At 39.6% G+C, this 11,404-nt stretch overlaps 2 long non-coding RNA genes across 2 annotated transcripts; one reads left to right on the top strand and one right to left on the bottom strand.

Annotated features, from left to right (window-relative positions):
* Positions 1-206: 206 nt before the first annotated feature.
* On the bottom strand, positions 207-1,465 carry LOC140686737 (uncharacterized). The gene is made up of 2 exons (XR_012060605.1): positions 1,235-1,465; positions 207-408 (listed from the first exon to the last, which is right to left on the bottom strand). It is a non-coding gene; the product is annotated as an uncharacterized lncRNA (long non-coding RNA).
* Positions 1,356-2,711, top strand: LOC140686736 (uncharacterized). Its single transcript, XR_012060604.1, has 2 exons — positions 1,356-1,596; positions 2,076-2,711. It is a non-coding gene; the product is annotated as an uncharacterized lncRNA (long non-coding RNA).
* Positions 2,712-11,404: the final 8,693 nt, after the last annotated feature.

The following is an 11,404-nucleotide window of genomic DNA, read 5'->3' on the forward strand; positions in this document are numbered from 1 at the left end:
CTAGACTTTCTCCTCTCTCCCTACAGAGAAAAGTGATTAGCTATCTAAATCTAATTCCCTCTTATTTTTTTCCATCACACTTCTTCTCTTTTCCCTCTCTTGAAAATGTGGATTTATTCATCAAAAAATGCATTCAATTGTTAAAGTGTATTCTGTGAACATTTTGGATAAAGCCAAGCTTGTCAAAATAAGAAAAAAGAAAAACGTTATTAAGCTGTTTTTTTTTTTTTTATGGACATTAGCAAGTATACTTAGGAGCATCCAGGCTGGTGAACACGTGGAGGTGCTGGGAGAGAGGTGTGCTCAGCTGGGGCCTGGATGCTCCGTGCCCTTTCCCCATACCTTGCCCCGCGCAACTCTTCAATCTGGCTGTTCCTGGGTTATATCCTTTTATGATAAACTGGGAATCTAGTAAAAATTAAAAGTATATTTACCTAGTAGCCTTTGTGACTCCTTATGAGATAGTAAGGCATCAATTAAAAAAAAAAAAACTTCAGCATGATTCAGGCTTTATTCTATCATTTAAAAAAAATGTTAGCCCAGTATTTTGGTTTTGTCTAAGACCAAGATTAAATTTCTCGTGATTCAAACTTCCTAAATTTCCTACACTGGTTTTATAAGTTAAATATGTTTCCACTATTTCCATAACTTAGTGGAAAGTGTGCCTCATTCAGTCCACTGAAAGCTGATTGGGGGAAAAGGTCTGCATGACTGTCTTCTTCATGGGACATCAGTCCTCTCCTGCCTTTGGCATCCAATTTAGACTAGAAATACACCATCAGCTTTCTTGGGTCTGGACTTTTCAGCCTTCATAATCACATGAGCCAATTCCTTACAATAAATCTCTCTACACACACACACACACACACACACACACACATATCTTATTGGCACTGTTTCTCTGGGTAACCCTAATACAGTCTCTCATGTAAGATGACTACTTTTTTAAATGCCCAAATTAGTACAGATTCCTTTTTTGTCACCAAACTATTCTGTTAACTCAGTGCTTTTGGCAGGCTCTTAATCATCTTGTTAGTGATGCCCTTGAATAGCTTTAACCTAATTTTGTTTGTTCATATTTCTAAATATCACCCTAAAATAAGTTCACCCTTAAAATATAGACCACTCCCCAAAATTAAATCTCCCAGAAATTAAAGTTCCTATGACTTCAATAATTGCCCTTGCTCAGGCATGCCAACTGGCAAAAGCAAAAAAAAAAAAAGTATATATTTACTCTGGTAGTAAATTTGTCCTCCACAAATTGCCTTGAAGGTCCCATTGTGACAGTGAAGGGTGAGTGCTGTGATTGGTCAGAGACCTTGATGTCATAAAGGCCCAGATGCTGGGGACAGAGAATAAAAGGAGAGGGCCCTGGGTGGAAAGGGGACTGCCAGTCTTCAGCCAGTCCTCCTCGTGGTCCTTTGCTTTGCAGCCTTCCTGCCCCCAAACCCACTGAACATGGCCTTGGAACCCACATAGCATTCCAGTCCCAGGCCCAGAGAACTCTCACTGCTCCTCAGTTGGAACCAGCGTTTCCACCCAGCATCTAACAGCTGAAAAGCTGCTCAGACCTAAAAACTTACTCTAATCTAGAAGGTAAGGGCTTTCAGATTTCACCAGGAAAGATCATCACTCACAGCTTAGAAAAGAAATGGGGGGCGGCGTATAGCTCAATGGTGGAGTACGTGCTTAGCAGTACCTCCATTCAAATTAATTAAACCCAGTTACCTTCCCCCCAAAACAAAAAAAGAAATAGAACTTACAAACGCATCGGAAACGGCCTTTGGCAAGCACATGGGTCAGTTATTTAGAGCGGGAGTGGACTTGGAGACATCTTACTGAAGGTCTGATCAAACCGAAAAATTAACTTGGGACAGTTTGTGACCTCTTGTTCCTGGAAAAGCTGCTGAAATGTCTGAGGAAAGCTATACCCCCAAGGGGTGTGGGGTTAGTTCATTGAAGCCCATGGACCATGGGGTTTCTTGCCTTGTAAGAAAGAACCCACGCTGTGAGGGCAACGCCCTCCATTGCCTGCTGATGGAGAACTCACCGCGGCTTTCTCTCCTCTCCTTCAGATGTCCAGAAGTCAGGTGGGGTCAAAGGGCAAGTCTCTACCTACACTGATGTGGGTAAATGAAGTCACAGCACAAATTACCTACCCTGCGTGGAAGACAGATCCTCCGTCGCCGTCTCCTGCTTCTCTCCTGAGCCCCAGATGTGAACCCCTGCCTGGAGGTGGGGCTGGGGATGTGACTCCCTCCTGTCCCAGAGGCTCAGTTACTGTCCCTGCACAGACATGGAGTCCACTGGCACCCCCTACTGCTGCCCCCATGAGAGAAAGTGGCCCATGGATCCCTGGCTACTCTCCAGCAGGCGCTGGCTGGGTGCCTGCTGCCGTCCACAGCCCTCCATCACTGCCGGACACCGGCATCCCGCACCCTCCGCACCCAGGCCCTCCCCCACGGTGCAGGCCATTGCTACCACCCCCTCAGCCACTGCCCTCTACGTTTCCTTCCCCCCAGGGCACTCTCCCTGCTCGAGGGCTTTCCTATTTTTATGATTTGTCCATGAAGGCGATATCCTTCAGCTCTCAGAAAATCATCTTCCTGGCTGTCAGCGTTACTCACAGGACCCTGTATAGGGTCCTCAGAGGCCTCCGGCCTGACACAAATCATGACCTGGTTTGACCTGTAAAATTTCTCAAAATCTAATATTGAAGGCTTTCTTGAATTTTTTAATCTTTATATATATGTAATTATATTAGATAATTATTTTTTAAATAATATCCAATGTTTTATTCTTTACGCCAAGATGTATTTTCCATTTTAAAAATGAAAAAAATATGATTAGGAGTAAGAACTCAATGGACAGCTTAAACATAAGCTAGACACAGACGGCAGAAGGGCTAAGTGACCTTGAACCAGATCTGAAGGGCCATTTTCCTTAAGGAGGACAGAGATGAGGAAATTCAAAGTGACAACATACAAACCACAGGAAGAAAGCTCTAGGAGGACAGAACAGGGAGAAGCGGGGAGGCCACATGAGAGAGAAGGCTGAGAATTCTCTGAAATTGATGCAAGACAGGAATTCTCAGAATTAGCAATCCCACTGAATCCCAAGTGGGATAATTTAAAACATCCACATTTAGTGGGGGGAGGGGATAGCTCAGTGGTAGAGCACATGCTTAGCATGCACAAGGTCCTGGGTTCAATCCCCAGTACCACCTTTAAATAAATAATACCTCTATCGAAATTCATCAAATTGCATATCTGAAATATGTATTTACTGTACAGGAATCATACCACAATAAAGGTGTTAAATAAACCGAATTAGTCCCCTAAATTTTTTTAATTAAATAAATAAAACATTCACACTTACACTGTAGCAAAACCATGGAAGCCTGAAGATATCCTGAAAGCAGCTGAAGAAAATAACCTACAACAACAACAATGGAATTTAGTCAAATAGTATCTTCAACACACTGAGAAAAAGTAGTCACCCCAGATTTGTGTGCTCAGGTAGTTATTCAAGAATTGGGAAATATAAAGACTTCCAAGATACACGGTTTATCACAATCAGACCTAGACTAAAGGAACGCCTCAAGCCGGGTGTCTTAACCTCAGCCCTCTCGACATTTTGGGTCAGACACAACTTGAGGATTAGGGCTGCCAACCGCCTATGCAGTGGAAAATCTGAGTATCCGGATCCACCGTTCTTCCACATCCTGGGATTCAACCAACCCGGGATCGTGTACTGCTGTAGTATTTACTATTGAAAAAAAAATCCACGTACATGTGGATCTGCAGTTTAAACCCGTGGTGTTCAAGGGTCAGCTATGGTTACTTCCTGTGGGGGCAGTGCTGTGTATTGTACGGTATTCAGCAATATCCTTGTCCTCTGTCCACTCAATGTCACCCTTCCTAGCTGTGCCAATCAAAACTGTCTTCAGACGTTGCCAAATGTCCCCGGGTTGAAAACCACTGGTCTAACAGGTGTCATTCAGGAAGAAAGAATATGATACTAGAGGAAGCTGGGAGGGAGACAAGTGAGGATTCACTGATGTCCATTCTCCGCTTCTCCCTAGTAACAGAAACCCGATCTTCAGTTGGGCAGAGATAGGAAGGCTGATGCCTTAAGTAAAATGTTTGGTCAGGTTGCAGTCTTAGTTTGGAGGGTAGACCACAATTTGACCAGATTTGTGGCATTAGGAAAATGGTAATAAGAACCCAGAATGGTGGTTTTGTTGGCTGCTCCTTGACTGCTTTTAGCAAAGTCCTGTAAGAAAAGTGGTCTCTGGGCTAGAGTTAGCCAGTATGCAAAGAGAGCTGGAAGGATCTGGAGTGTTGCTCATGTAGGTAACCCCCAACTGTGGGCTGCCATACGTGGACAGTGGAATAATCTGGTTCCTTGCAAGTCTGAAAGAACTAACCACTTCTATACACTCAGCCAAGGCAGTTATGAGCTGTGACTATGGAGAGGCAGCCTTTGCAGGCGATAACACTGGTACTGCTAGCAAAGATGAGTTTAGGTATGTTGCTTTTCATAACTTCTATCATATTGGCAAATGTGAAGACATCTGGCAAAATCAAGCATTATCAAGAGCTGCTCCAATTTGGCGTGATTTCATAGCACTGGACACAGGCATCTGCAGCCAGGACAGAAACTGGAAAGAGCCCAGTGTCCATCAAGAGTGGACTGCATATCGATTGTGGTGTTATCACAAAGAACACCATAAAACAATGAAAAGAAAGCACAATGACATGCAGTAGTAACATGCATAAAAGTGACAATTTTGAGCAAGATGAAAGAAAATAGTTTATGATTCCATTTATATAAAAAGTTTTTTAAAACAGGCAAAAGTAAGCTATATTTAAAGATGTCTACACTGGTAGTAAACATTGTATAAAGCAAAAATAAAAATGTCCAGTTTATGGGATAAAAACTAAACAAAATAAAAACAGTAGGCAATAAGATGGAGAGTGTCTGTATATACTGACCTGGAAGGAAGTCCATGAAATATTGTTGAATGAAAAAAGGAACTGAGAGAGAATCAAAGAGTTCTGGTTGAGTATCTCAATTTTTGCTCCATAAAACTTTACCTTATGTAAGAAATACTTGCTCATTTTAATTTGTTAATTGGATAAAAATAACTTCAAAAATTAAAAAAATTACAAGATGGAGAGTGAGTAAAGACAGTGTTTTGAAGCAATTGAGGTAGAGGTATTAACTTTGTAAGTTAATACAAGTACAATAAAAGTATGTTTATGTAGTATAAAAATGCATGATCTTTTAAATAATAGAGCGTATAATTTCTAATATGGCATAGAGGGAAAAACTGAATTTAAAGGCTTCAATGAATCCAAAGCAAAAGTAGAAAAAGAACGTCTTAGATAAAGCAGGACAAATTAAAAAGCAATAAAATTACAGAGAGTAATCTTACAATAAGATTACAGAGATTACAAGAATATCAGTGGAAGTGATCATTGTAAGGGGAGTAAATTTGCCAGGTGAAAGCAGATATGGACAGATGAGAAAAAATGCAGTGAAAAGATGTTTTCAAGATATCTACCAAAACCATAAGGACACAGGCTGAAAGTAAAAGGTCTCCAATGCAAATACTAACCAAAAAAAATGCTGGTGGAACTTCCATAACAAGACAAAACAGAAAGACTTTAAAGCAAAGGTTAGTAAATTTTCTGTGCAAGTTGCGGGCTATCTCTGATCTGAAGGGTGAACGTACCACAGACAATATGGGAGTGAATGAGTGTAGATGTGTTCCAATGAAGCTTCAATGGACACTGAAATTTGAATTTAATATAATCTTCATGTGTCACAAAATATTCTTCCTTTGATTTTTAAAAACCATTTAAAAATGTAAAAACCATCCTTAACTTGCAATCTATTCAAAAACAGGTGGCAGTCAGATTTACCAACGGACCATAGTTTGCCAACCCCTGCTTTAAGGCAGAAAGCATTACCAGGGGTATGGATGTTTGCCACGTAATGATAAAAGATACAGCTCTTCAGGAATGTTTAACAATCCTAAATGTGAATTCAGCTAATCAATGTTATCCTAAAGATACATGACAACACAAAGAAAGATACATTTACATGGAGAGGATGGTAATCCTAACATCAGGTTGAGGACTTTAAAAAACATGTATTTCTCAGTAATTGACAGCTAAGGCAGAAAATAATTAGTGAGGCTATTCATCATGTGAATAACACAGTTCCTAACTCTGACCCAATTTAGAGAACTTTGATCTTGAAGGCTGGAAAGGCTTTCATTCTCAAGGGCCAACGGGAAAACAAAATGGAAATAATAAAATCAAAATTAAATTATAATGAAAATACTTCAAATCGGAATTTGTAGAACACACCTCAAATGGTACTTAAAGGAAAATTATAGCAGCCTCAAATGCTTTCTATTTATTAAGAAAGACTGGAAATTAACAGGCTAAATATCTGACTTAAGAGTTTAAAGTGATAGTAAATTCAAAGAAGGGGTAAAGGATAACAGAAATATAGTAAAAACAAAGATACTAAGGAATCGACAAAAGCAGATCTCAGGTCTCTGAGCAAAATAATGAAAATGAGAAAACTGGCAAGATTACTTAATTTTAAAAAGTGAGAAAAAGCACAATCACGGAAATTTTTCAAAGGACATAAATGAAGATAGAGCAGAAATGAAAATAACCGCACAAATAACTTTTAGATACTACCTTTAAAACTTGGACAAAAATGGTCAATTTCCTAAAAGAATCTCATCTTCTAAAAATCCATACGAAGAAAAACATAAAACCTAATCAGTTCTCTCATCACTGAAGTTTAACGAGAAGTTAAAAATGACATATACACATACAAACACAAAGTAAAGGCCTAAGGACTTTATAGGAAAAATCTAGCAAATATTCAAGACACAGAAAATTCCAGTCACATTAAGATCAGGTTGGCCTATGAGAAACAGTATGCTAACAAAGATACAAGTCTATTTCATGCTCATATAAAGTCCAGAAATGTGCGGTTCACATCTTGTGTGCTGTGTGAAATCCTTGGGCATTCATGATGCCCCCAGCTCACCCCTAGCCAATCCTAGGGGACTGGACCAGTCCTTCTGGTATAAGAAGGTGACATCTGCATTGTAAGCTACAGGGTGGAGGAAGAGACCAAGTAGGAGCCACAATTTTACTTCTGCTAATTCTTAAGGAAAATCCCAGAAAACCCCTGCAATACTATGTTTACATCTCATGGCCATGCCTAACTTCAAAACAAGCTGGGATCTAGAATCTTTAATTTCAGTGGTCCTATAAACAGCTAAGCATTCTATTATTGAAAAAGAAGGGAGGCCAAAACATGGGGGACATTTAGTGGTCTCTGCCACACCAATTGTAAACAGAATCTTCCAGAGAGTCAGAAACAGAAGACAGTTCAAATTATTTTATATAGCTACTATAAACTTGATATCAAATTTAGATAAGGAAAGTAAAAATATAAGCCAATCTCATTCATGAACAGAGATGCTTAATTTTTATGCATCTTTTATATATTTTTATATTAGCAATATTTATATATTAGCAAATAGAATCTAACAATGTATATAGATACTTTAAATAATATCTCTTTGGATTTATCTTAAGAATTCAAAATGGTTTGACATTAGGAAATCCATTTAAGTCACCACAATGCAACAGAAGCAGTCTGAGCTTGTGACTAAACAAGACACCTACTCATAATTTTAAAAATATTGGCAAACTAAAACTATAGGGGAGCTTCCTTAACACAATAAGGCTAGTATTTTCAATCTTTCAACAAACATCATACCTAATAATTGTGAAACCTTAGAATGGTTCCCTTTAAACTCAGGAATCAGATGAGGCTTCAACATTGTAAAACTAGCCAGTTCATTAACACGTGTCAAAAAAATAAAAGCATCAAGACTGGGCAGGAAGAAACACAACTGCCATTAGTCAGAGTTGCTCAGACTATCTACATAGAAAACCAAGGAAATCTACAGACCATTGAACTGAGATTCCTAAACACAATGGGGCTGATGGAATCCTGAGGAGACAGTGACCCATGGTAACACTCACTGAAGACACGGTGGGTATGGTTACTGTATGAAGAGTGGAGTCAAAGCAGTAATCTGAATGTCTGAACCACAGAGATTTTTGATGTTACCTAGTTGATCATGGTGTCCCTAGAACTGAAATGGATGGACAGCTACTAAAATTTTACTTGATCTGAGTAAGAGGTAAATCTCCAAGTCTAGTCAATGGAATTCTGACTTGAATCATGAAAACAGTTACAATCCATCACTCAATTCCCAGACTTAAGCTAGTTCACAAACCTAGATCTGCTTGAATTAAGGGTAGGCAGGTCCCCTTAAAGAAGGACCCCCTACTACGAATCAGAAAATTTTATACTCTTGATCTTCTTCCTCTTCTCCAAAGGTACCTAAAAATGTTTACCAGAGTAACTGTGCTTTGGAAAGGGCAAATAATCAGACTTTTCTGAGATTCCAGAGCCTGGTTCTGAACTGACACTAATTACAAGAGACCCAGAATACTACTCTGGTCCCCTGGTCAAAGTAGAAGCATATGGAGGTCAAGTGATCAACGGAGTTTCGGCTCAGATCCATCTCACAGTAGGCATAGTGTGTTCCTGAACCCATCCTGTGATTATTTCCCCTGTCTGGAATACATATTTGGAATAGACACACTCAGCAACTGGCAGAATCCCAACATGGGCTCCCTGACCCATGGAGGGAAAGCTATTATGGTAGGCGAGGCCCAGTGGAAGCGTGTAGAACTACCGCTACCTACAAGACTAGTAAACCAAAGCAATGCTGCGTTCCTGGAGCCACTACCTGGGTTAGTGCCACCATTAAAGGCGTGAAACCACAACCCTACAAGCTCTGTGCAGAACACAGATGGATTTGAGGAGAATGACAGTGGATGATCATAAACTTAATCAGGTAGCGACTCCAAGTTCAGCTGCTATTTCCACATATGGTTTTGGTGCCAAGCAAAGTAACACTTTCGGCCCCTTATCTGCAGTTACTAATCTGGCAAAAGCTTTTCTTCTCTATACTTGTTAATAAAGACCATTACTTAGTTTGCTTTCAGCTGGATACATCTTCACTATCCTATTTCAGCACTCTGTCAACTATACAACCCGAGTCACCCATCTAGTTTGCAGTTACTTGGATCACCTTTCTACTCACTGAGTATCACACGGGTCCATTATACTAATGACATTACGGTAATAGTGTGTAGTGTAGTTGCTGTGTAAGTAGCAACTACTGAAACACGTTGGTGAGACATGTATAACATGCCAGAGCATGGGAAAGAAACTTGCTCAACCTGGCTAGGGCGAACGTTTGCCAAAATTCCATTCTTTGCTCTTTATGTGCGTATGTATGTCCTGTATAACTCAAGGGGCCACAAGAAATGATTTTACATGAAATTTTCTGGGTCATATGGTAAGTCTATGTTTAACATTTTAGGAAACCACTGAAATGTATTCCAAGGGATCTGCCTCGAGCTTCAGATAATTCTTAGCTCACAAAGGCCACTCACCCCGTCAGTGGGCCGTGCTGGCCATCCAAGTATTAATTGGGGGCTGCCTTGAAATCTGATCAGGACCAGCTACCTAATTTGCCAGGTAGAGTTCAAAATGTTCAAAATTATTCTGGATTTCAAAACCATGACAGCAGAGCCTTGAAGCAAGTGTGTGGCTCTCCTACATGCAGGGCCCCATGAGCTGCACAAGCTGCATACTCCTGGAGCCAGCACTGGATCTGAGGCAGATGCATTTGCTGTTGTGAGGAGGAAGATGAGCTGATGATTCTTGACCTTCCAGCCTTCTCTCCCCAGGTCTGGCCCCTTTAAGATCAGGATCCAGAACTTCTTCCCTGAACCCCTGAATTTTCCCCGATGCTCCCTCCTTGGGCAGTTACCTTTATATCACCACCTGACCATACAGATGTGGGCCTGACATGAGTTCACGGAATAGCTCCCAAGACTCCACTGCATTGTCTGTCTGATTTCCTTTCTTCAGCAAAATCTCCACATCCAAAACTTTTCTTCTCTCTCAGCTGGAAAGTTGGAAACAATGATAAGGCTTAACTTGTAAGATATTTTAGAGTGGTGAGGGATGGCACTTTATTTTCCAGTCTTCTGGTCAGGACTTTGAAAAGCTAACCTGCTGAGATTTTCTGTGATCACTTGTACCATCCACACTTTCATGAGAAAATGAACTGCCAGAGGTACACACAGCAGAGATGAATCCCACAAACAGAAGTCTGTATGAAAAGGAACCAGACACAAAGGAATACACACGGTGTGATCCCATCTATTTAAAGTAAAAAAACACCCAAAACAAAGAACAGCAAAACTATCATGTTTAGGGGAGTGTGCTTAGGTGGTAAAAAGGTAAGGAAATGCAGGGAAATAATTGCCACACATCAGAATATGGTTTAATTTACAGGAAAGAGAAGGAAAAGACATTCATCAAGAAGGGCAGGAGGGGAATTCTGAGTTTCCCACAAAGATCTAATTCTCAATCTGGCTGGTGAATACAGGGGAGCTCACCTTACAAAACTTCACTGAGTTGTAAAAATTTTATTTAGTATACTATTACATTTCATGATAAATATATTTTTGAAATATTCTTACTTACACTGTACTTGCAGAGTTGATTATACCTGGAGCATTTAAGCCTTGTGATTTTCCTTTGAGTGGGCCCTCCGAAACTAGAGGAGACACAAAACAAATCTCAATAAATTTAAGAAAATGGAAATCATATTAAGCATCTTTTTCTTACCAGAACAGTATGAAAACAGAAATCAACTACTGAAGAAAGCTAGAAAAATCACAGATATGCGAAGACTAAACAATATGCTACTGAACAACTATTGAGTCAACAAAGAAAGGATAAATCAAAAAATCCAAGACAAATGAAAAGTAAAATACGACATACCAAAAATCTATGGGATGCAGCAAAAGTAGAACTAAGAGGGGAGTTTATAGTGATACAGGCCTACTTCAAGAAACAAGAAAAATCTCAAATAATCTAACCTTCACATAAAAGGACTAGAAAAGAAAGAAATGAAGCCAAAGTAAGTAAGAGGAAGGAAATACTAAAAATCAGGGTGGGAATAAATGAAATAGAATTAAAAAGAGAATTAAAAGATCAATGACACTAAGAGCTGGTTCTTTGAAAAGATAAACATAATTGACAAACATTTAGCTAGACTCACAGGAAAAGAGAAGTCTCAAATAAATAAAATCAGAAATGAAAGAGGAGAAGTACAATGGACATCATAGAAATATAAAGGGTTATGAGACTATTTTGAACAGCTATACAACAACAAATTAGACAACCTAGAAGAAGTGGATAAATT

This window comes from Vicugna pacos, chromosome 17, assembly GCF_048564905.1.
Source record: "Vicugna pacos chromosome 17, VicPac4, whole genome shotgun sequence".
Taxonomy (NCBI): Eukaryota; Metazoa; Chordata; class Mammalia; order Artiodactyla; family Camelidae; genus Vicugna; species Vicugna pacos.